This window comes from Haemaphysalis longicornis, unplaced genomic scaffold (assembly GCF_048455015.1).
Source record: "Haemaphysalis longicornis isolate Haplotype H1 unplaced genomic scaffold, Haemaphysalis longicornis Haplotype H1 scaffold_9, whole genome shotgun sequence".
NCBI classification, from domain to species: Eukaryota; Metazoa; Arthropoda; class Arachnida; order Ixodida; family Ixodidae; genus Haemaphysalis; species Haemaphysalis longicornis.
Genome location: NW_027526460.1, coordinates 88,385,111 through 88,410,230, shown reverse-complemented (window position 1 = coordinate 88,410,230; position 25,120 = coordinate 88,385,111). Strand labels below are relative to the sequence as shown.

General features: G+C 48.4%; 1 protein-coding gene across 1 annotated transcript in view; it reads right to left on the bottom strand.

Annotated features, from left to right (window-relative positions):
- The window catches only part of LOC144152366 (MFS-type transporter SLC18B1-like), a 136,687-nt gene extending 111,812 nt beyond the window's left edge, over positions 1-24,875 (bottom strand). Inside the window, exon 1 of the mRNA XM_077683633.1 lies at positions 24,426-24,875. The gene's annotated coding sequence lies outside the window, so the exon portion shown is untranslated. The remainder of the gene's footprint in view (positions 1-24,425) is intronic.
- Positions 24,876-25,120: the final 245 nt, after the last annotated feature.

Here is a 25,120-nt window from a genome sequence, read left to right as displayed (position 1 = left end):
CTACCCCCGAGCCTGGTTCTTCAAAATGGAAGCGCACTTCCTCATTCGCCGTATCGACTCACAGGCCGAGCGCTATAGCGCATCACCACCGCCCTGCTTCCGGCCGCCCTACGCGGTGAGCGCCTAAAAGGCTTCGAGCGGCCCTACGATACACTGAAGGCCTACGTGATGGCGCGCCTCGACACGAGTCCTTCCCGCCACAATGGCACTGTATCGCCTCCTGCCACTTCTTCCTTGCACGCCGTGACTCATGATGGAATGGGAACCTCGATCCCCGGCTTTCAGCCTCCCTCGCGCCCTGAAGACCTTCTACCACCTCCAGGCTTCGCTGAACGTCATTTCTACGGGCCACTCCAACCCGGCTGCGCCCAGTCACTCCATTCAAAGTGCGTCCACCACGGCACTCAGTGCGGCGACCTTGCCACCCCGCCCACCGTTCTACCCTAAGAACCCCGAGGTTTGGCTTATGCAGATGGAGTGCTTTTTCGATCTCTACCACGTCACAGCCCAGAAGGACCGTTACGCGCTGATGTACGAGCTTTTACCGTCAAGCTTAGCCTCCACCCTGCCTAAGCCCGGCGCCCAGCCCTACGACGAGCTCAGAGCAGTCCTGGTCGCGCGCTACGGTCGGTACCTCAAACAACCCGCCACAGCCGTCCACCCTTACACCACCCCAGTCGAGGGCCTCGTTCCTAGCACCAGCATGCTGGCGTCGGCGGTACCGCCCAGGGACGACACTGCTACCACGACCATGCTATGCCCAGCCGACGGCGGCTCAGCGGCAACGACGAACGACTGCGCCTCACACCCCACCAGTCTATTGGCCACTGTATCTACGCCGCCTCCCTGCAGTGCGCAAGCACCGGGCTGGCGCCTGAACACACCGCTGTTACCACCCTTGACACAAGCGGTACCCGTGGACTTAAGCGCAATTTATGCACCCACCACGCCGTGTTCATCTTCACAACAGGAGACGCTAGTACAAGACGCTGCTTCACGACGCACCTCGACCGTTTGTGCTGCGGCTGACTCGTCTACGTGCTCGTCTACTACGGTTCCCCTGCCGTCGCCGCATAGCATGCACAAGATGGACACTGTTGCACTCGTTACCAATGACGATGATCAAAGCCCATCCTCCGACGAGCTGCTGCCCTAGTCCCGTGCGACCGGCCGTTACAACAAAGCCGACAAGGTCTGTGTCACCGACAACCCTCTGGCCCACACAACACACCCCGGCTACACGACTCTGAGGTGTAGCTTAAACATGACCAGCATGGCTGAGCGGACGCAGAGTTGGCGAGACACACGTCCCCACGTCCTCAAAATTAGCTACAAGGTCAATCCGTCGAAAAGAAACCCTCCCCTGACTTGAAGCCACCACCGCAAGCAGCCATTTCCGCCGTCAAGCTTAAACGTCGCCGCCGACGTCGCAATCACCGACCACGACGACCGCCTTCTACGAGGGCGAAATGCGGGGAGCCCTGTAGTGGCGGCAGCCCATGTAGCACCAGCTCCAGCGACATCGCTGGATCGAGCGCCGCTCATCGCGCAGAGCCCGATCGACATGGACACAGGCTGCGTGGCCGCGCGAGCGCGCGAGGACACGGGGGTCGCACTGATGCTGACAAAACAGAATCTGGTTTTGCCTTGCGACGAACGGTCGTCCTGCCTGAGGCTCCTTCCTCTCGCCCGACATAGCGCCCTACAAGGCTATAAAGAAGGCGAAAGCACCTTCCTTACTTTCTTTTTTTTTAATGCGATAGATTGCCGTATACGGCATAACAGGGAGGTTTATAGGTACAACATTGCACCAGTTGCACGCAGAAAGCCAAGAAGAGAGCGGTACTGGGGTCCCCATATCCAACGCTTAAGATCGGGGGGTCTCCCAGGATGGAGCCCTGTGCCTCGGAGGTGTTGGATTCTGGCGTTTCTAAGGCTTGAACAAGTCCACAACAGGTGTTCAACGTCAGCTTCTGGCGCAGTAGTCACACAGAAGGGGCAGGTAATGTAAGTCGTACTTAAACGTTAAGCTTTCGTTTTGAGTTCCTTGTGGATCAGAAACGTTTGTCCTGGCGTAGACAATTTTGACAAAGACTGTACCAACAGGCCCAGCACCAGACTATTCTACTCAGGTATATTTCCGTAGCTTTATAATACCCTCATAGCTCTCGTGCGTAGAAAAAAAAATGCAAAAAAGTCAAGGAAGCTCACACTAACGCGTTAGACTTGGAGGCAGCGCAACTGGGGCTCAATTCTCTAAAACAAGAGGCCGTCGTTTTGAAACGGGGCGGTAGCGCTGTGCAACTGCATGGCGCGGTCATGCCATCGGTCATGCCATCGGGGGGTAGCGGTAAGCATAGTATAGCTGTAAATAGGTTTTCTTTCGGTGCCACATCCCACAATTTTGCAGAAGTTGCAGATGAAGAGTGTCAAGAGCCGTCTCAATCCCATGAGTAAAAAAAAAGGTTGGCCAGCTTGCACTACTGGTGCAAGGCTGGAAGAACAGTAGGGCTGAAGGCCCCTCTCCCTTCGTCGGAGGCCCAGCTGTTGCACCTTGCATGGGTTTCAGAACTAGCCACTAAAAGTTCTCCATGACCGGCAGGCGCGCATCGTTCTGTCAGCAGGCTTCTCTTCTACAGTGGACCGGGTTGGTCGTGGTTAGCACGCGCTAGAAACCATGGCAACCCGCTTCGCGAACTCGGCGTCTGTGCTCCCAACTTCAGGCGCGAACGCACGTGAACTGGTGAGGGGAACAGCACGCGAGAGACCGCCAAACGCAACTGCATAAAAACCGGTTTCATATGAGGCAGGAACCTTGGTTAGATTCCGACCACAGGAAAAGTTTATTCCCCTGGTTCGTTTTTTGTTTCGTGCGGCGGCGGTCTTTTAATTGTTTTCTCTTGTGCTTAATTTGGGCGGTTGGGTTATCCCTTTTTTGTTCTTTTATTATTTATTTCCGGCCTTCCAAACCCTCGTAATGAGGCGGCCTGGGAAGTCGAGATGGAATGTTTTATGCATGCTACGGGCGCCTAAATTCGTTGATAGGTTTATTTTTCCCCTACGAAATTAACCTCTTTGACTTTCATACTAGAGAAAATTCCTATCTGGCCCTTTTTCCCTCTATATTTTGCGCACTGAGTGCCTTCCGATTGGATGCACATGTTATTGTTCCCCGCCACTGCTAACCCAGTACCCCTCGGGCCTTTGGGGTGGAACAGTGGTTAGGTTGTCGGTTTAAGCACTTTTTTTAACACGACAGTGTTTTATTCCCGGATACACCAACATTTCGCTGACGTCATATCCGTCACGGAAGTGACGCCAGTACAACGAAGCAAGCGGCCTGTAAAGGGTGCATCCCTGCACACAGGGTCTTCTTGCGGGGAAGCAACCTTTTGTACTAAAAAGAGTACGTCAAACTTAGGGTTGTTCCTTTTCGGGATTTATATTTTAACACGAAAGTGTTTTATGCCGCGATACACCAAGATTTCACTGACGTCATATCCGTCACGGAAAGGACGCCAGTACACCTTTGCCGAAGCGACCCGCCAGCAGGACGTCGTTCGCAAAGCACACCCACAAGGCAGCCGCCGACCCGCAAACCATGCTCAGCTGCAGATTTTACAGCACATCTCACTTTCGTGTTTTACCGATTCCTATCAAACGGGGATAAACCACGTTTTTTTCTTGAGGCGCGCATTCCGAACACCTGCTCGTGGGCTCCTTTCCTCATCGCCACTTTAACTCACACTTCCCGGCCTAGCATTTTCACCCTCTCCACTTCGCCGACGATGACAGTCTCCTGGTAACGCTCCACGGCGAAACTAAAAGCTTCAACAGCTCCGCTGTTAGAACACTTGATGTCCGTGTGGCTGACCAGCTGCGCGCTAATTGCCCTGTTACGCGCGGAGTGACCTCAATGTTTTAAGTTGTAACTGTCCGTCTGTCACATGCTTGTCTACACTGAACCGCAAAATCTAATTGCGCACATTCATTTTAGCTCAGTGGTTCTACGCGTGCAGGTATGGACGCAATTACCGGCGCCTGTCTTTTCTTTTTCTGCTTCAAAGTCAGCAGCGGTGGTCTGAACACTTACACTTTAATGGCTACTGCAGGTTTCAAGGACAGGAAGGCCATCATCACAGCCTGTGTATCTTCCTTGATGAACGGGTAACACGGCGTCTGCGGCTTCCGCCTCTGAGAAGTCAGTGTCGTGCGTGATCTTAACTCGTCTAGGTGGCTACCCCTAACGCGAAGCGAGGGACGATAACAAACCGCGTTGTTTCAATTATCGACCGCGGTTTGGTGCTGACCAAGGTTTTGTATTTCTTCTCGTTCGTGCGCGTCGCAATGCCGCGCAGTTGAGATGGCTTGAAGTTGCACAGGCTATCGGGTAGCTATAGCGGTTCACATTAGTTTTAAAGCGAAAGCTTTCTTGGTGGGACCGAAGGCGTCCTGTCAAAAAAACCAATGCATTTCCCCATAGACCAGTTGGTCGACCAAAAAGCTCTGATCAGGTCTCTCGACACACGTCGCATGTGTCAAAAACGGACACTTGAAAATCGCGGTAAAGCAACGGTCCTAGATAAGACAATAAACGTACCGATCATGAAGAAGAAGTACGGAAGTATACCTTTATCTCATGAACCCCGTATCGGTATACATTTATATCGTTCGTAGATCCGACTTCCTAGTGCACGCGTTGCGCTGCTGAGTACGAGGTCGCGGGTTCGATTCCCGGCCGCGGCGGCCGCTTTTCTGGTGGAGGCGAGAAGCAAAAACGTCCGAGTGTACGAGATTTCGGCGCACGATAAAGATCCCCAGGTGGTCAAAATTAATCCGGAGCCCTCCACTACGGCGCGCCTCATCGCCTGCGTTGCGTCGGCGCGTTAAAACCCCGCAATCAATAAATTCCTAGTGCACGAAAACTCCTTGCATGGGTTCGTTCGTCGTTGTGGTTTGGGTCTTTCAAGGTTTAACCAGCGAAGGTTGCACGCACTTTAGCTTTCGCGCGTCTCTCAACTTTTTTTTGGGAAGGGGTGGTAAAGTGTGTTGTCTTCGTCTGACAATTCCGCTACTCAGGTAGAGGAGGCTGAGCAGCCTTTGCAGCTCCGTGGCTCTAGACAACGTTCGTTCCCCGCGACTTACGGAAAGATCCTGCTCGTCCATCAACAGAGTTGTTTGCTCCAGGGCTTCAGGAATAACCTTGACGATGTTGTGGTCGCAACGCGGCCATGTTGTATTGCAGTCTTTGATGACGACGCGGAGCAACCTCCTATAGGTGGTATTCATTGAAAAGTTTACCTGTCAATTTCTTCGCTTGGCAACACTGTAAATGGCCACGGACATGGCCGACACGGCACGGACATGGCGCGGCTTGTGCCACTGCGGCCGCACGCCGTAGAAAAGAAAACACCGGCGTGCGCCGTCTGCTCCGTTTCAACCCGATTCTCAACAGTGGTGTCAACAGAGATGTTATTAATCGCACTCATATTGGAGTCGAGGCATTACTTTGCATTCGGTGGGATAAAACTTCGAATGTACAACCCATATCATGCGCTTAGCACGGAAAAGTACCGCCATCCCGCGGATCCCGACGTAACCAGTGACGGCGCACTCACGTGGTTGCCTGCATGCGTACCTCGCTATTGAATACAGGCTGTAGCACTGCACCACGACTTATCAGGACACTGAAGCAAGCTGTTACAATTGTCTAATTACTTTTAGATGCGACGGCATCTCATTCACTCGCCTTGTCCCTCCATACGGCGTTGTCGTTGTCCGCCCACACCCCTCCCCCATTCTCCTCGCCGCGCGAGCTGCGCTCTCCGCCGCTCACCCCCTCTCCTCTCCAATAGCGAACACTCTCTCGCGAGGGGCATTGGATTGGATTCGATTAGATTGGCTTGGCTTGGATTTAGATTGGATTAGATTAAAGTGGATTGTGTTCGATTATATCCGCGCCACGTTGCGTCATAGCCGCGGCAGGGGGTTCACGGCCCGTTTCACGCGATGGGAGAATCAACCTAACGGAAACAACAACGGAACCCCCTATGCGTCGCATCTACACAGGGGTTCCCGCGAGGGGAGGTGGGAGTAATTTTAGCAGGTTGAAGCTCAGAATGCGGGGGGATGTTCCGAGTTTTGCCGATCCATTCGCATGCATCTTTACAGCGAACCCGTGTATGGCTCCATCCTTCGGGTTTCTTTGTCTCGGGGTTTGTCAGCAGAATACGTTTTGCGGCAAAGCAAGCTTTACCTCGAATGCTCTGAAGCTCTCATATATCCATATGTCCTGGGGGAAAATGCTAATGCAATTATTATTATGCCCCTCCTAAAAGCCCATGAATGAATTCCCGTCTGCCGCCAAATACATGGGCTTCTATGAGGGAGTATGGTTCCAGAAAGAGGCCGTAACTCGTATTTAATATAAACTGTCATGTAACAAATTATGTGGCGCTGGACTGCTCAACCGACTACATAACCACATAACCGCGAAAAATTTTATTTCAGCAGGCATCTTGGGTAACTACCGATCGCAGTAAAAAAAGTCGAGCTAGTTTATATCGTAGCGTACCTTTCTGTCCCCGCTGTGTTGGCACTGTTCGAAGTATGCAACTTCGTCGCTTTATTACAAATAACATGAAGACGTCGTTCCTATGCCAATCCAGCCGCGTCACAAAGCCGCCCTGTAAAGGACAGCCCATACCTGTCTGCTATAGGATGAACTGTAATCCTTCCATGTGACCTCAAGCTAATTAATTCAGAAGAATGCTCAATTTGAAACAGTCTTGCTTCGTCTCTTGCGCACGTTGGTACTGCGCCCCGTTCAATACGCTCGAAAATTAAGTAAAACCAAATTGCAGTCGTTTTGTAACACCATTTTGATTGCTATTTTACAGCCTTGCAGTTCAATCATGTGAGCATGTCATGTCAGTCATTCAATCATGTCAACTATCGTCTGTTGGCTTCTCCTGTCGTCGTCGTCGTAATCGTCTCATGTAGTCATGGTACTAAAACACCGGGAAACTCGTTTACGTCTCGCGCTAGAACGCAATGCGGGCTAAAAAAACATCGGGACACTCGTTTACGCCTCGCGCTTGGGCGCTTCGTGCTTCAAAGACGCGAGACTTTTACAGCAAAGCTGTATACCTCTACCTCCCAACGGTTTCGTCTCGGTTGGCAAGAACGCCAAGGCGCCAGGAATACACTTATACACTGCATGCATTCGCCCCTCCCCAAGTTCCACGTTAGTGGTGATGGCCCAGGATTTTTTTTCCTTCTTTTCGTATGATACAGTTCACTTATTCACCAGACGACTGTGGAAATTCTGCGGACTTTCGTGGGAAACGGTGAAAGGTGTCGTCATCTGCATTGCGAAAGGAGCAGGGGCCCTAGTCAAGCTTCAATCCTTTAGCCTCTGGGCCCCTTTCTGCACAGAAAGAAAGAAAGAAAGAAAGAAAGAAAGAAAGAAAGAAAGAAAGAAAGAAAGAAAGAAAGAAAGAAAGAAAGAAAGGCATCCGCGAGCTCAGTGATACAGCGCGGACGCTCCACTGCCATCGTCACGTTGTGCAAACGAGATACGAGAAGGAGGAACCGCTGAGTACAGCAAGTGACTTCCGCGTTCACTAATAGCTGCGCCGTATAACCTAAGACTTATCGCATCTTCTGCGTCCGGATTCGATAACGAGTCGAACCGCGAAATTCAATGTTCTCTACAACAGTAAGGTGTGAAATTTGTATTGGCCAAGTTATAAATTTGGGACATGACATGACAAAGGCTTTATTGAATCGCCTGCAGTAGGCACCCCGCTGCCGGGATAACTAGACGCGGCATAGCGTCGGTCCTGTCTGGACCCTCTACTCGTCTGCGTCCTCGCTACTCGCCCCCAGGCTAGTCGCCTTTACCCCTAGGGGTGGGTGACGCCTCGCAGCTTTCGCTCTGTCGCTGTCTCGGTAGGAGGAGGAACAAACTTTTATTGGAAAACAAGACATTTCGTGACGCTGATGGGTGGGGTCCCTAGTCCAGGACTCCACTGAGTCTTGCCTTCTCCCGGGCCTGGTTGACTAGATGAAGCTGGTCTTCCAGGCTCGAGCTGGCCAGGGCTGCCTCCCATAGCTCAAGTTTTTTCTCTGGTGTTGCATCTTCACGCCAATTGCTGTTGCACTCCCAGGTGATGTGGTATAGTGTGGGAGTGCTGCCGCAGGTTGGACATTTTGATCGGTATTTTCCTGGGTAAATAAGGCTATACGTGTGGAGGTTCGGATAAGTATTCGTTTGAATCTGTCTCCAGGAGGTGGCTTCCATTGCGTTTAGCTTTTTGTGAGGGGGCGGGTAGAGTGCCCTGGCTGCCCTGAGTGCTTCCAGTCTTTCCCCATAGCCGGTGGAAAGTGGGGTGAAAAACGGCGTGCTGTCACCCGCCCGGTTCGTCAATTCTCGGGCAGTGCTGTTAGCCGCTTCCTTGCCCGTCAATCCCTCGTGACCGGGGGTCCAGGTCAATCTGTGCGTGCCATGGGGTCTTCCTTTGATCTTGTTCAGTATGTTTGCTGCCACCCGTGGTATTCTTCCTTTCGGTGCTGTGTTCGCGCCTCCTTCCACTTGTAACCATATCGTATACGCGCTGAACCTACCCACCTTTATCATCCCAGTCAACTTTTTTAATGTATATAAAACCACTAAACTCAAAAATTATAAGCAATTTACCCTCTGCGTCAAATATGTGTTTGGTGCCTTTCTGGTTCCTGTAGAACAAAAAGAAAATGTTCTTACGGTATTACCCTTGTTTTATTCAAATCCTGCCGCGTTCAGACCACGAGATGAATGGCGTTCATAAAATTCCTCGCTGCCACGAAGGCACAAGATTTACGAGCCATTTTGCCAACAAAGGATGAGCTCCCGCAGACCATCACTGTCATCATCGTCATCATCCTATTTTATGCCCACCACATAATGAAAGCCTTTTTCATTGATTTTAAACTGTTCGCCCTTTTCAGAGTCCTCTACTTTGAGTTCGTACGACCTTTTGGTTTTCTCTTGAATGGAACTTGCCCTTCTTTTCTACACGTACGCTTCAAAGAGTGATGCAGCCGTTTAAAACAAAAAGCTCTCTGGCCTCCTTAAGGGTATTTTATTGTGCAATAAAGCATCCTTGAATAGGAACAAAGAGAGTTCATCGTGCGAATGAAACTCAACGAGGTAACTGCAACAATAAGTACGTGTAAATAAAAAATCAGTTTTTAGTTCCGGGCAGCGTAGAATAAAGCAACGCTCGCTTATAAATATGAGCAACGAGCTCATTCTTATAACGGCTTTTGCCACAACAATTCGACTGAGCTGAATACCTTCCCTTTATCATTTATAACTCTTCTGTGTGATGATCGCCATGCAAGGGAAATTAATGTAGTTCATTTACACCCCCACCTACAAGTCGCGAATTAAGCTAGCGTAAACGTATTTAATCCGGTAGTTAAACCACGGAATCAGTTGCCTCAACGCAAAAAAATTCAGAGCCCGACAACGGTGAAAATGAAAGACCAGCGAAGCTGTATTGGTTGATTAATGTATTTAGTTATGTACGGTGACTTAACTATAGTTATCGGATAAAGGCACATACACGTAACTTCCTTAGAATAATCTCAAACTTAATTCTTATAATTTGTTTCAGGGGGGTAGTTTCGATAAAGCAAGAGTTACAGCTGTTTACTGTAACCGCACTCCCTCCGTAGACGGCCATCTATTGAGAGCAGACGGGACTTTTACTGTGAACAACCCAATAATGACAAGTAAATGAAACTCGGCGTAATAATAGAGTTGTCTTAGCGGCCACGTTCAGCATGATTTTTTCCAAGATGCCAATATTATATTGAGAGCTACAGAGCCTTTTAAAGCACCCTTAAACCGCAGATACGGGGCCTCGTCAGGCGTCTCGAACGCCTATTGCCCTGTTTACTTCTACAGAAAATGTATGTATGTTAGTGATTTGTTGACGCAAGGGTTTCTAAGACCAAAGAGCGCCAAAACTATGTTACGTGGTCTTTCAATAGCCGTATTTGTGCTTAAAATATGTATGAAATGAGTATGATATATCCTAAAATACTGTATATATGGGTGTACAGGGCCCGTCCACTAAAACATGAAGATGTTGATGATGGTGGCTGAAAGGGATTATGGGTGGGATGTGATGCACCTCGAGCCAAAGAGCATGCGACGAGAGTGGGCCTCCCGTGCGAACAAAGGAAGCATCAGGGCCTCACTCACTTCTCGTAGGCTCGGAGGTCACGCACTGTACGAGATGAGTTTTAAAAACTTTATGTCCGCAAGATAACTTAAAAGACATTTATTTGTGAACATAGCTTCATCTCCTAAAAACAGTGAAGGATGTAGCGGAATGTTGTAGGTATATATTTTAGGAAAATGCCGTTTTCTGGCTTCATTGCGGAATGTGCACTCAATTAACACATGGAGGACGGTGAGCCGTTCCCCACACTTGTTACAAACAGGTGGGAGTGTGCCATTCAAAAGATAAGCGTGTGTAGCGTAAGTGTGGCCTATTCGTAGTCTGTAAATGGATACTTCAATGAATCTGTTTTGTTTTTCTGTTGTGTGTCTTCCTAGGGTTGGTTTTACTGAGTGGAGCTTGTTGTCTGTGTGTGTGTCCCACATGTGCTGCCAGCATTTACGGATTCCCCTCCGGATTACTGGTTTCAGATCGAGGTGAGGGACCTGCGCTACATCAACACCACTACGGAGGGCCGCCAAAGTGGCGTTCTGGTCAGCAATTTCATTGCCCAGAATGCCACTGTATCCACGGATCCAGCAAACAAGTATTTTTAGCTTTGACTTATAGGCAGTTATAAGAGCTTTAAAAAGGCGGTTTAGAATAACGTTTTTTGTGGGTTTAAAGGAATCCAATGCTGTAACTACGCTTAGGGAGTCTGTGTAGATGACTGATTCTTGTATTTTGTTCTGTGCAATGTGTTCCACTGTGATTAGAATACCATACGCTTCTGCTGTAAAGATACTACAATTTCTGTCCAATGTCTTTGTCCTGGCAAAGTCCGGGCCATGTGCCGCACAGGACACAACAGAAGAAGTCTTGGAAGCATCTGTGTACAAAGAGGCGTATGGATATCTGTGTTGTAAACTTAAGTAATTCTGTAAAATCAATTCGCGTGGTGCACGACGCTTGTCAATTAGTTTAAAGGATGTGTCACAATGAATAGTTGACATGTCCCAAGGTGGGACTAGGTCGGCGATACAGGTTTTTATGCCATCATCTAAAGACACCCCTATCTTTTCTGCAAGGCCTTTGACACTCAAGGTTAAAGGGGCAGGGATCGAAGGGCGCGCTAAATACAAATGGGCAGATGAGATGTCATTCACAATAGAATTGCATGGGTGATTCGTCATAGACATTGTCCTCATAGCATAGACATGGCCAGGATTTCGGGACACGGCGTCGAGTTTCGAAAAACTGACACCACGTGGCGTCGCGACCTGAAGACACAATTCCTTCTCTCTTGTTCTCTCCCCCGCGGTGCGAGAAGCAGGGCCTTCACACAGGGTCTAGCCGCTCGCGACGGTTTCCCAAACAGGCCAGCTTTTCGCCTTTGAAATTCGCCTAACCAGGAAGGAAAAAAAAAAAAAAAAACAAGAGGGGAGCCCTCACAAAACGACCCCGCATGGGCTGCGGTTCCCCCGTGTGTAGACTGCCTCGATGCGCCCCCGCTCTGCGGGCGCGCATCGAGGCACCCTACCCGTGTGGACGGGGAGGGCTCGCCCCGCTCGGACGCCTGCTTTTTTCGTGGCGCTCGTGCTGCATTTCTCACTCGAAGGAAAGAGCCCGGTAAAATTTTCTTTCGACTTGTGAAACAATGTGCGTTAGTACGTATCGAGCAGGCTCGGGTCAACTGCAGCGTCGCTAATGAGTCAACTTTTGCCAGTGTCGTCTTGTCTGCTACGGACGCATCGTCTGCTCACCGCGCCGCTCGACCAGCCCGGTGTCCTGGCTATTTCACGGAATGAAACGTGTTGTTGGGGGACGTCGGTTCCGAAAGCCTTTCAGGTCCCATGGGTCACCTTTTCGACATTAAGGGGTCATCTGTTCAATTTGTCACAGGGCATTTTTATTTCCTTCCGCTTGCATGATACTTGTTCGCACTTGGCACATCCCGAACTTTTTTTTTTTTTGCTGTTGAACAACTTGCACAAATTGTGTTGGTACATTGATTCGTACATTAGAATTAATCAGGTGTCTGATATGTGGGCGTCTTTTGAAGACGCATGCAATTAAACGAAACGAGCTTTTCTTTTTCTGCTCGCTTTTAATTTCTACGCGCGAACATTCACACCCGAATTCAGGAAAATAATTTTTCCTATGCTAATATCTGCATTGACAAATAATTTGCAGCACAAAAACATTTTGCGTTATTGTTGCAAAGCACAAGCGGTAGAGCAAGATCATAATCTATTATTTCGGGGTTCATAAAAAACCAAAAATCAAATGCCTCAACCCTTACCTACTTTGCGTTAAGGTTGAGGTGCAAGTATACTAACATTATGAGTAACGGAAAACAAAGAAATACGCAATTAACGCGACAGTGCCAAAACAAGCAGATGAGCATATGCAAGTCTTCGGCAAGTAAAAGAAAAACACGTTATGAATGTTTTCTATTGCGTGGGACGCGTCCGCTCAACGGGCTTTCCGGTGCCTCCAAAGCTAAAAAAGACGCACGCCGGCCCGACGAGAACGCTTCTGAAAAGAGCACGTGCTGGATCGACTTGCACGCGCTAGCCCCTGAGGCAGCTTTGCTCAAGAAGAGAAAGGTGCTACTGATTGCGGGTAGGTTCTTCTTTTCTTTTAGACGTACACTAAAATATTTTAATACTCCCCGCCCCAACCACCGGCTAGTGTGCGACATGATCAGTGAACAATATTCTTGGACTAGCGCTCTTACGTGAAACGCCCTGTCCGTCATACTACCTGAAATGGGGTATGCTATACGTTCCCCGGGTATGTGCCGAGTCATAGACACGAGGAGAAGATAAGAAATTGGCTGCGTATCTGGTTGCTTCGCTGCAAATGTATACCATAGCCTTCGGCCGCCCCCGCCTCGTAACATCCTCCCCTCTCCCCCTCACGCTGTTCTTCTCCCCCTGCCTCCCCCATAATTAATGCAATTGAAGTTTGATGAATTAGATTCAATTTTCCCTCGTTTTCTTGGTTCGCGCGCCACCTGTTGGGACCTTTTCTTTCAATTGTTCTTGGAACAGCGCCTCAAAAACCTCACCCCGCCTGGGTTAATGGCTTCTCTACCTACGCTTCCAAGAGCTGCTGAGGTATTCGTGAACAAGTGCCACTCCCTAACCAAAGCTGATCTGCACCACCTCATTTGGTTTTGCCCCAAATTAACTCGCTATAGAAATTTCTCTGCCCCCACCAACGATCCCGCGATAGCCATAGACCCTCACTCAGTGGGCACTCCCATCCTTCACAAGATTGCTGTATTCGCAGTCACAAGCGGTCTAGCACGAGCTGTATAGAACGGCCGGTCTGCTCCCCTTCCTTACCCATTCCTTTGATCCTATTCCCCCAACAGGCCTAGGGCCAGCCTTGCCCCAAATAAAGGTTTCTCTCTCTCACTCTTGAGGAGACATCTTTCTTTTATTATATTTACTTCTATCTGGCCTGTTTTTGACACCGTCTTTTACCGCATTTTTATTAAAAACAATCGCACGTCTATTTTTGAATAAAAGAACGCTGCTGCGGCCAGTTATGCACTAATGTTTTGCCTCAATTATGCCTAATGCTTTTTTAAAGACGATAGTCTTTCTTGGGCTACTTAAACGCGATTGATTGATTGATATATCTTTATTTGGCGAGCATGAAGCGCAGATGTTAGGGCGCCCGCCCGGTGGACGGCACCGATTCAGCCACCGGTTCAAAAGTTATAAATATTATTAAACAAGACGCTTATATACGCAAAACCGTTCCAAACTTCTAAAACTGCCAAGATTTGTCATACATGTCCCAATAATATGGCGCGAAGGAAACCCCAGGTACATTTGAGGCAAAATGTAAGCACATAACCGGGATTACGCGCGTTCTTTTAAATAAGCATAGACATGGCCTTGGTTTTCACGATAGCAATTTAAAAAAGAGGCGTTAAAACAATGGTTTGACCAAAAAATACGAAAAGAAGCTGGCGCCCGAGCCTCGAGCTCGAGCGCAACCCTAAGCCGAACAGTAGCAAAGGTTCCAACAGATGGCGTGCGAGCTCTGCAGCGCGGGAAAGTGGATTTAATTTAGCTAACCTCCATCGCGTCAGACGCGCGAGGAGTGAGAGAGGGGGGGGGGGGGGAGAATGTATGAGACGGCAGGGGCTGCAGAAGACTATCGCCTTTCGACGACATTTGCAGCGAAGCGAGCAGATACGCGGCCAAGTTTTTCTTCTGAACAATATTGACACATAGAAATATATGCACTCCGCCAGGTTCAGTAGCTTGGGACGGTTTTGCCTATATATACTCCTTGTTCCAGCATTGTTTCATGTTTGGCCCAGCGGCTGAATCGAGTGACAGACGGACAGATAGACAGACAGAAAAGAAAAAAGGACGATTGAGAGTGCACGTTCGGCAACTGGACACTAATGCTTTCTCAATCACTGTATCATAAAAAAGTGCTTAGGTGTCCTCGGAATTTACATCTAGGAAAGAGAGCTGCAATTATTGTGTGTGGCACCGAAGGGTGCACAGAAAAGGCACAGTTCAGAAGCTTGGTGCGCAAGCTTAGCAATAGACGTCTTTTTTTGGAAGTGCCTACGTTCAGTGAGCCAGTTTTATTTGTTACAAGTCTTAATGAAAACCGTTTCTTCAGCTCATTTACACAAAGTTTCATGAACGACAGCATAAAGCTTTAAGAGCTGCATAATTTGTCCCTTTCGACGTCAGTGTAACATTATATGTGCCGTAACATCGTTAAATATCTCTTTTTGCGCAGATGCAAGGCGCCACACAAGGCGGCAAGAAGCTGCTCTTTTTGTGACTTTCTGAACCCTCGCCCGCGCCCCTAGAAAAAAATAAGATACATAATAATTGGTATTGCCTAAAGGAGTTATTAAATAAAGCTCTAAAAAATCTCAAATTCTGACCGAAAACTTTCAAAGTATAAACACAAACGATGCAATCAGTGCGCAGACAGTCATCCATAACCTAATACCTACGCAAATAATAAGTTGCCGAAAGTTTCACACAAATAAGCACACAAATCCGTTCGCAGAAAAGTTGGCGTACGAAAATGTCGGTGCACCGGAATGCTTGCACCGTAACATCCCGCATTGAAATGTTCCAGTACATCGAAATGTCCTAGACCCGTCTAAAATGGGCCGTTCATAGGCGTCTAAATAGTAGTAACTTGGAATCCCAAACATCAATGCTCAACATTGGGGTTAATTTCAGGTGCAGCACTACCATTGCGTTCGTATAATTCACGACACTTTAACTGTAACAGTGTGCTGTAAATGTATAATTGCTTCCATTTCGGTTAAGCGCCATTGACTTTTTCACGTATATGCATGCTTCTTACGGCGTCGTTTATACTTTTTATAACCGTTTTTAACGCATATCAGTTTTTAGCTGGTGCTGTTCTGATGGAAGCGCCTTGGAAGCAGTGGAGCGCGGCCACAATTTTAATATTTACAATTAACAAAATATCAAACACATTCTCTAGAGCGCACACAAGAATGAGAAAATTCGCAAAGCTTAAAGGCAACAAATATTGAACAAAAAGCTGCGGGAAAAAAACTGCGAAACTACGGCAATATACTGGGAATTTTTCAAAAGGATGAAAAACAATTAATTAAACTTGAACACACCTCTAATTAATATATTCCCTCTGGTAAAAAGCGTTTAAATAGCATTGGGATGAATGGTACATAAATTGAATAAAATAACAATTTAAACGAAAAAAACCAACGAACATTGGTGAATCTATAAACCGGCATTCGAGAAAACGATTTTTGATAAAACGGACGCCGCTTCGATATAATAGCGTTAAAAAAGCGGCGCTCGTTCAGCTCTTGGCAACCCCCCTTGCGCCATAATTTCAGTCTCAGAAACTTGAAGAAAGTGCTTTATTTTTATTTATTTACTATTTATTTCATACTTCCAGCCTGAGTGCCAGGCCTTAGGCATGTGTGGGAATAGATATATACAGTAACAAGGACGGCATGATTACCTGTATACATAAGAAAAACACAATACAGCAAAAGAAAAGAAAACGCTAAACAGATTACAAATACATTCATACTAATCCGTATGTAAAAAAAGACAAAATGGCATACCTGCGCGCAAACATATACGTTTTACACCATTTAACGCATCACTGCAGGAAACCGTGCGGATAACTTATTTTCACATTTGACACCGTACTAACATAGCGTTATTTGCCACCTCAGAAAAAAGAAAGAAAACGAAGAAGCAAAAACTGTACACAGTAGCGCGTGTGGACACGTCGTAGGTCCTTCAGGCACAGTTCTTGTGCTGGAAAGTCTCCCCCCCCCCCTCCCCCCCTCCCCCCCCCCCCCCCCCCCCGCGCGAAAAAACCAGGGGAGCACGCTTTGTTTGCTCTGCGCAAACTAAAAATGAGGAGGGGGGACAGTCAAGTCAGCCAAACCTTTTCAGTGGCAGCAATTATCTCCGCCACTTCCTTGGGATAAACCAGGGGAGCAGGCCTTGTTCGTCCTCGTGCACACTACCGACTGCCTCTTTGTTACTCTCAGCGACAACAGATGGGAACCCTCCCTGGTTCCGCTGAGGAGAGGCGAGTGTTCGGCTGGAGACGGTCCTCCTCTCCACTCCTTCCAGGAAAAAGGAGGGGGACGGGGGCGCCACGTAGCGTCAGTTTTTCGAAGTTTGTGGCGATACGCCTCACCCCGGGCATGAAAAGTGTTGCAGGGAACCTACACAAACAACGTTGCAAAAAATCTACAATAACAGGTTTGTAGCCCACAACCTGAAGTACTCAAACCCGGGAGTCATTTTTTCTATCTGTTTTCTGAGCGCCACAATGTTGTGTTAACTAGTGCGGAACGACCTGAAATCCAGCCTGTTCTCATAGGCCGCAGCAGAAAAATTTTAGACGGCCCGGGAACCTCGTGAGTTAGTCGTACAAGCCCAATATTTTGCCACGGCATGCCGCTAGAGCCGTGCTACGGATATCCCGGAGTCGATTTTTCTAGCTGTCTTCGTTATTAAACGGCGGCCGTTTCTTTTTTCTGCCCCATTCAGTTACGCCCCGGACGGGCGAAGCGCCGGGAGAGGGGCGCAGTCAGGTTTCCGCGGCGCGTGTCCCTCAATCCTGGGGATGGGAGTGCTATATAAGCACGCTGGTGCTCTAGGCACCAGTGGTCGCATCCTACATAAAGACTCTGGATTGGACTTGTCCTGAAGGCTCCGGAGGCAAGGCGAAGGCCCAAACGTAGTACTGGGTCTAACATTTTTAAGGCAGTTTTAGACGCGTACCCGTATGTTACGCTTCCATAGTCTATACGTGACCTAACTAAACTCACAAAGAGACGTAGAAGGCAGTCTTTATCAGCACCATAAGACTGATGTGACAACACTTTTAAAATGTTAATGGTGTTTAGGCATTTTTGTTTGAGTTTCTTTAAGTGCTGTACGTACGTTAGTTTTCCGTCAAGTACAACACCTAAAAACTTATGTTCTTTCTTGACAGGAATCCGTTCTTCGTTTAGTTTGACATCGGGTTCTGGACGAATTCCACGCTGTCTTGTGAATAAAACACATGTAATTTTGTGAGGATTCATTTTAAACCATTTTCTTCCGTCCATTTTGCAAGCCTGTTCACACCTAACTGTATCTGCCTTTCACATATGGACTGATTGCATGACCTAAAGCTAATCTGGACGTCGTCAACATACATTGAGTGGGAGATTGAGGGTGGGAACGATTTCCCAAGTGAATTCATTTTAATTACACACAGAGTACAGTTTAATACTCCACCCTGGGGAACACCATGTTCTTGTATGTATGTTCTTGATACCACTGTCCCTAACCTTACCCTAAATGTTCGCTCCGACAAATAACCTTTCACAGGGTTTAGCATATGTCCAGATACACCGAATGCCTTGAGATCAAGCAGTATGCCGTAACGCCAGTTGTGTCCTATGCTTTTTCTAAGTCAAAGAAAACAGAAAGACAGTGCTGTTTGTGGATAAAAGCATCTTTTACATACGACTCAAAGGCAACTAGCTGGTCAGTTGTGCTTCGACCTGATCGGAAACCAGCCTACAACTGTCCAGGATGCCGTTATATTCAAGAAAATGCATTAGCCTCTTATTTAGTACCATTTTTCCAAAAAACTTTCCTAGGCAACTTGTCAGAGCTATTGGTCGGTAACTGGCAGGTAGTGAAGCATCTTTCCCCTGTTTTAATACGGCAACTACAACTGCTTCTCTCCAAGCTTTCGGAAAGTATCCCGCCGCCAATATTTTGTTGAATAAGTGCAAGTGTTCGGAGAGTTTCTGGGTGCAGATGTTGAATCATTGTGTATGATATGCTATCCGCCCCAGGCGCTGAAGCCTTACATGTTCCCAAGGCGACCAAAAGCTCTGTTATGGAAAATTCGGTGTTGTATGGTTCGTCAGATCTTTTGTTATCACGAATCGGTTTCTTCTCCACAGATGTTTTGCGTCGTAAGAAAGCATTTGTGTAATGAGCAGAACTCGATACATATGAAAAGTATTTCGCAAGTGTGTTTGCCTGGTCCTCTAGGGTGTCGCCTGTACTGTTGACCAAAGGTAGGGTGTGTGTTTTCCGTCCATTAAACTTTTTAATTCTGTTCCATACTTTGCTTGCATCTGTGTATAATTGATAGAAGTTACGAAAGAGCGCCAGCTATCCCTTTTTGCTTGCTGGCGAATGCGTCTTCCTTGTGCTTTTGCACGTTTGAAGGAAATCAAGTTTTGCGTAGTGGGGTACCTGCGAAGGAGACCCCATGCCTTATTTTGAGCCTGCCGTGCATGCCTACACTCTTCATTCCACCACGACCTCCCCATGTTAGGTTTGGCACCAGATGTTTGCGGAATTGAGCCCTAGGCAGCATGAAAAATATGTGCAGTCACCATTTCACAGGCTTCGTCAATGCCCAAATGGCTTAAAGGCGTGTATGAAAGCTGAGATAATTGTTTAAAGTTTAACCAATGAGCACCAGATTCTTTAAACTTTTTATGGCAGATGGAACTGTTACGAGCTTTATCAATGCCTTTCAAGATGACAGGGAAGTGGTCGCTCCCATAGGGGTTATCGTCCCCTTCCCATTCAACAGCCGGAAAGAGGACAGAAGAGCCGATTGCCAGATCTATGTGTGAGTATGTATTGTGTGTAGTGTTGTAGTATGTCGGCTCTTTTTTGTTAAAGAGACAAGCTTCGGATGAGAAAAGGAATTTTTCTATCAAGCGGCCCCGGGAATCTGTGCGTTCAGATCCCGATAGTGGGCTGTGTGCATTCAGGTCACCTACGATTAGAAACGGTTCCGGCAGGTCATCTATGAGAGACTCAAATTCAGAGCTAGATAAACGATATTCAGGGGGAATGTATAGTGAGCAAATTGTTGTTAACCTGTTGAAAATTATTGCGCGAACTGCAACCGCTTCTAGGGCGGTACGCAATTGAAGAGATTGGCAAGGGATAGATTTTTGCGTAACTATAGCTACGCCACCAGAGCAGTGCGTGCAGCTATCGCTGTCTCTCCTAAATACTGAGTATTGGTTCAGGAAATTGGTGTGCTTAGGGTTCAAGCGTGTCTCCTGTAAACATAGGATAGCTAATTGCGTTTTGTGTAGGATTTCATACCTATCATCTAGGTTTTTAATAAGACCCCGGCAGTTCCACTGTGTAATTATTTGTGCTACCATAAATGTTTAGGGAGAAGATTTTACCTGGTGTAGATGAGTACTAGGGCTTGATGTATACTATCTCTCAGTTCTGACTTGGGCCTGTGACACAGGCGGCTGGTGGCTTTTTGCTTCGCCCCGCCATGGTCCGCTGTTCTCTTGCCGCCTTTGGCACTGGCCGAGACGGTGTTACCTCCATGTCATCGTCTGAGTGGTGTGACAGTGACGCGATCGAGTCCTTGCGGGCTCCACCTCGGGATATGTTTGAAGTGGAGATAGGAGCCCCTGCCGTCCCCGACCGTTGTGTGTCGGACACAGAAGAGGTCGTGGGACCGACCACATCTACGTCCATGGCCGCCTGCAGTCTGGCAGCGGGAAGAGGACGACTGACCGCAGAACCGGCACTCCTGACATTCGCAGCTAACACAACACTTGCGGGCGCCACAGGTGTCGTGTCGGATGGTTGGGCTGCCTTGGGCAGCACCTGTGGGGGGGCTGGGGAGGCACCAAGTCTGCTTCGCAGTACTGGATAGCCGCCGTGACAAGAGGCCGCTCCGCCCCCCGGCGAGCTGCGTCGGCATACCTTTGCGAAAACATTAAGTGTTTCTGTCGTGCTTCTTGATATGTGATGTTCTGGGTGACTTTCATGTTTATGATTTCTTTCTCGGCTTTGACCTTAGCACATGACCGGGAGTATGCAGCATGGGGTTGTTCACAGTTGGCACATTTCAATACGTTAGAAGCACAGCTCTCTGAAGGGTCATGATGTCCTGCGCACTTGGCGCCTGTCAGTTTTCCACGGCAGGTGCTAGTGCTGTGCCCATACCGCTGGCACTTGAAGCAGCGGCGTGGGTTTGGTATGCAAGGTCGGACGTTGCAATGAAGGAAGCCTGCAGTGACAGACTCCGGTAGGACACTTCGGTCAAAAGTTTGGATCACATGTTTCGTTTTTACTTCTTTTCCATCGCGTCTGATCATTATTCTTCTTCCGCAGTAACGCCCTGGTCACGCATGCCCTCGAGGAGGTAAGACGCACTTTCATTGAGCAGGTCCATCTCGGAAATCACGCCCTGCGAGCTGTTAAGGCTACGGTGTGGCGTTACAGCTATTTCAAGGCGAAGTAAGTCGGTCTGGTTCAAGAGACTGTCAGATTGTTTTTTAGTAGATAGTTCGACAAACATGTCCCCCGATGTCAGCTTATTTGCCTTGTAGTTCGCGCCAACTACACTCTCAATGAACTTGGCAATTAAGAAGGCCGACTTGCAGGTAACTGGAGATTCCTTGTTCTTGGATTGTATCACTAAGAAGCGAGGAAAGTTGTCCGGGGTGTTAAATTTCATGTTGAGCAGAGGTTTAAATATTACTTCAGTGCGGGCCCTTTTTGGGGCCCGATCATTTGGAAGAGAGGGTTTTGAAAATACCATGCGACATAGTATATAAAGCAGGGAACAGGGGTACTTTCTTCTTTGACGTTACCCTGGTGGTCAAAGAGGTCCCGGAGCTCCCAGCCTGATAGACAGACAGGGATCCCATCGGCCGGAGCTTGACCAGGGCTCCGACGGCCACCGTTCACGGCTTCTAACCCTTCACCTTTCAACTTCTCGCCACGGTGGGTAACCGCTTAAGTATGGGGGGCTCGGGGTACGCGGTGTCGCCACTCACCGTCGCCAAGATTACTCAAGGTGCCCCGTGCGGGGACTTCTACAGAAGATAAAAATTGAAATGTACCGTGTGATGTACGTGTATCTTGCCCAAAATATACAAAAATAAACAAACAAACAAACAAACTTCTAGAACGAGCGCGTGCGATTCTTTGTCAACACGACTCGATAGGCGCGCGCAGTTTCGGTCAGGACCTGGCGCAAGACAGCTTCGCCGTAAAAGCCACAATTGAGCGTACAGAATATCATGCCCGTTTGTAGCACACGCCTATAAGTCAAACACCACTAACGATTCCTTTGGTGTATGTGTCTCTCTCTCACCTTTAGTCACATATAGCACCATCGAGCTCCCTTCTATTAGAAGGGAGCTCGATAATTCATAGCTGATTCTAAAGCGATGATTCTAGAGTATTTGCTGGCATTACCTGGGATAAGGACGCACTCCAACACTTAGGTGTGCCTTTGCACCAAATACGAAACACTGGGCCGCATTGGTCGTTGGCGCTCCAAAAAAGTCAAGCGAGCCTCGCAGGCATGGATATGGGGCGAGAACTTTCTGTGTTTGCGCATGCGCAGGTTTGTAATGTCTTCCTTGTCGCAAAGCTTGTTTATGTGCTTGAAGTACTTCATTGTGCGCGTTCTAAAGTAGAAGCTCTACATAGATTTTTTTCGGCTTTTATGTGGGGGTCTCAATGGGAACCTACGCGTAGGGAAAATTTGTTTCTTCCATTAGTGTGTGTTGGGGGGCTGACACATTTGTTTGTGCACCAGCTTGTATATCGGTTTTTCTTCCATGACGTGACGCATCATCTACTTCTGCTAAACGTTATTCAACAGCGAATAAGTTTTCATTTACCTTTATTACTTGTCTCCACGAATGAAGTTAGTACGAAGCCGCCATCGGGCTTTTTAAAGGAGGCGGTTGACACCTTTTACTTTCTTACTGCGAAGTTTTCCCTGCAATGTCTGTTTACCCTTTCCAGGAAAGCTTTGAGGAACACTTTATTAGAGAATCTGTTCCCAGTGCCGGTTTATCGCCAGCCTTACATTGGCCATTATAAGGACAGTGTTTTGAAGCGTTTCACCACCAAACGCAAAAACGTTTTTCTTTACGCTGCATACATCAACACTCCCAGTGAAAACATGTTTACGCGAGAAAGGAATGTCTATTCCTTGGTCTGACAATGGTCGCTTATGTAATCAACCTGAAACCACTGATCATTATTTTGTTTTGTGCCGGGATACGGTGTTTTTCTGGGATGCCCCTTATACAATTCGGTTCTTGCCTTTTCGAGGAGTGTCCTACGATATATTTGTTGTGATGGGATGTATAGCTTGTGGAAGTGCCGCATGACTGACAGGCACGCGCAACCCCCTCGCCCAACGAAATCCATTTTTGGGAGCAGGCTGCGTTGGTGCGGAGCATTTATGCGGCGCAAAGAGACCCACCAGAATGTCTGCATCTGCTGGACGCGTGCGTCTGCTTGGCGGAGTTTTGACGGACGGCTTATATCAGCTGCATTGATGTGCATCTTGGCTGACTGATAGCTCTGGTAGGCTGTAATAAGTGCAGTTCTCCATGCAGTAAAGAAAAAAAAGAATAATGGAGCTGTGGTGATCCAGGCGCCGCGTGCTCGTCTTACATTCTGGAGGTCCCTGGTTCGAATCCCACCCAATTCAAAATTTACCCAAGCTTTTTTTTTTTTTTCGACTCAGTGAAGTTACTTTGTTTATCATAGCCTCTCTGGGCAATGGGGCGTCATTCCAATTATTATTTGCCCGTTCTTTCATCCTTTGAGCAGGAAGCCATTTTGTGTGCCATGGACGCTGCATTTTCGGTCAACATGGCTAACAAAGTCACTGAAGAGACAAGATAAGGAAGTTTGGTGGCAAATAAAGTATTCGGACAGCACAGGTGTTGAGCGGTTGGAAGTCAATGGGAGAGGCCGTGCAGTGGATATAAATATGCTGGTGATTATGATATATGGTGATTATGATGTTCAATCGTAGAGCCCCGATGATACGTTTCTGTTTAGTGCGTTTGCTTGAACGCTACGCTGCCTAATTTAAGTTCGGATAATACGGTTTCTGCGACCATACGCTCGCATTTCACGTTCTTCCGAAAGACGAATCAACGAGGTTTTAGTAAACCCATCGTTACAACGAAATCGCTTTGTTTAAATTCTCACTTTAGCTAGGGTGTTTTTCACAGTCCCAACTCCACCACAGGGAAAGCAAACCACCGTTGTACACGAATTGCTCCTCATAACGGAGGTTTACTGTATATGCAATTTTAGCCGCTGCGGTTAAAATACCACAAAGTACTTGGTGAACGCGTGCAGCCGTTCCAAGTTTCGATACAAACGCGTGACACTGGCATACAGGTGCACCGCAGCGTCCCCTCTCACCGTCAAAGCTCGCACGATACTCGCCACACTGCCGTGACAAATGATATGAACGACAGTGAGCGCCCGATATGCTCCTATAATTTAACGTTTAGCCTGACCTCGCGAGAGCAGACGACAGCGAGCTCCCTTAATTCCTTCCCAGCTGGCATGATAAGTCTACTCCTGAGCGTGACTCACAGCGGAGAACCTCTAATCCGGGAGTCACGCGTAAATAAACACACAAAGCCGTCAAAAAGGGAAACGCGGTCAGTTCCCCGTAAGGTTTCCCCGAACGCGGAGCGGTTCGACAGGCAGCCTGCGGCAACAGCGGGAAAGCCAAGGACGGCCACCGTAATAAACGGAATGCGTCGCGTGGTGGCATAATACGCGTCGTATTTTTTGTTGCCCCCTCGCACGAGCCCTCCTTGCTCAGGAAAGCACACAAAACGGGCGTGCGTGTACGTACTGCTTAGGCGGAGACGTCTGTACGTGCCGTGATCCCAGATGTTTCCGCCGGCTTTTTTCCTCGATGCAGATCAGGCACGAGGCGCGGACGTTCGTTGTCGCTGCCTCGTTCAGCCGTGCGGTTACGAAGCAGCGTCGCACGGCCGCTGTCGCGTCACGCGTGCTTCCCGCGAAGGCCTGGCAAGCACCGCCCGTTATCATCAGCGCGTGAGAGAACGCGCCGACTCCGTCATCTGCCGCGCCGCCGCCCTCCTTTCACCCTTCGTCACGTGGTTACATCACGTGAGCGACGCCACCCGCCCATGCGCGCTTCCAGCCAGCTGTTTTGTAACCGCCGTGAGATACATACACGCCGGTGTTCAATCAGTTTGTTAGAGGTGTCGCGCGAGCGGCGACTGGAGCAGACGGAACTCGAGACATCTGAGAAGGCGCAGCGTGGCAGACGAGTTTTGCGAGCAGCTGTGCTTGTAGGTAACGATGACAGAGGTCGCCACCAGGGGCGACATCCCGACCGGAAAGGAGTGTTATCCTGTTCAGCGAATCGGGTCCTCGCGTGTTGTGGGCGTGAGCGCGCGTTGATAAGTTTCAAAACACGGAAACAGGTCGTTGTTTTGTACATAGCACAGTGCAGCCGTTTCAATGTCGAAGAGGAGCTTTAAAAATATATGTACTTTGTTGCTTTGCTGGTTGCAGATG